Genomic DNA, 1418 nt, shown 5'->3' on the forward strand with positions numbered 1-1418 from the left:
TACCCAGAAGGCGAAAACACGACGTAAACAAGAGACGCACCACAATATATAAGGGAGCCCGAAGACCAGCAACGGCAGATGTACCAAAGCTATCAACAACAGAGCACTTTCACGTCACTCAGCCACTTATTTAATTTGTTACATGTATTTTGTTTGTATGCAATAAAACATATTACGTTATTAAGTTTAACTTTCATTCAAATTAACTATTTGGATTCAAATCTGATACTGGCACGCAACAACAGCATTTTCAGGACTGGGATTTCCCGTATCGCTGTCAGAAGCAGTGGCGCTAGCAGTACCAGGTAAAACCATATTGGATTTCTTGCTAAAGGAAGCACCCGCTGGGGAATCAGCAGCCCTCTTGGACGACGATGTAGGAGTTTCCATATTATTACCGCTAGTTGAAAAATTATTATCGAAGTTATCGACGTGCTGGTGATCAGTACGCAATTGTCCGTTTGAGTCAGTGTTATTGTTGATTTTGTTGTGGTATCAGGTGGTTCTTCATTACCCTTGGACTCTGCTCCTTGTGCGGCGTTGTCCTTTTGTTCTACGAAAAAAATGTGTTAATTTATTGGATAAATGTATAATGGAGTATAAACGCATGCTTACCCGGTTTCTACACGACCGCACTGTGGATATATTGCACTATTACTGCCGGTTATGGCTTCGTGTGTACGTTCTGCAATGTTTTTGAGTCCGAGGCCAACAATGGTGGCAACGTTACCATAGTATTTGTCGGTAGTGTTCATTGCTGCCAATATTGAATTTTATCCGCCTCCCATACCTGATCTTTTGTCGGGTTGGTCATATTGTTATAATCGACATCGTGTTGGAACGTGACTTTATCCATTTCTGTCCTAGGCAACGAACATCCGAAACTTATTGTTCGCGTCATATAACTTATTACCGGTCCTGTATATGAACTTCCAAACACGTGATACCACCATTATCACATGCTGCCTCTTGATTATGAATTTTTTCATAGGTTTCTGCATTTTTGCTTCCAACCACGGGTGCTTGGCCCAACAGACCAGTGCACATAGTTAAACCGGCCGATGCCATTGCGAACCACAGACTGATTGTTCGCATCACATGTTTATTATTTTATTATCACCTTACATGGCCGCCCGTTTATGACGTCATCGCGCGAGGAAAAGAACTGGGTGCTTGCTCAAATTATTCTATAATTTCGACCACGACGACGACGACGACGACATACGCGGGTCCCCTCCTCTCTGCACCATTACATTTGCCGCAGTGTACAGCGGCCGCCCCTTTGGGGCTATTCGGCCGAGGCTTAGTACGTAACTGCGTACGCTTATATTGTAATTTTGTGATGTTTGACATTTTTATTAACGAATCGCCAGTGAAAAACGATACGATCGAACCGACCGCACCGTCCGCGGTCGCGC

At 43.7% G+C, this 1418-nt stretch overlaps 1 pseudogene; it reads right to left on the reverse strand.

Moving 5' to 3' along the window:
- On the reverse strand, positions 1 to 876 carry LOC126554624 (uncharacterized; annotated as a pseudogene).
- Between the last annotated feature and the right edge of the window lie 542 nt (positions 877 to 1418).

Source organism: Aphis gossypii, unplaced genomic scaffold (assembly GCF_020184175.1).
Source record: "Aphis gossypii isolate Hap1 unplaced genomic scaffold, ASM2018417v2 Contig00558, whole genome shotgun sequence".
Classification (NCBI taxonomy): Eukaryota; Metazoa; Arthropoda; class Insecta; order Hemiptera; family Aphididae; genus Aphis; species Aphis gossypii.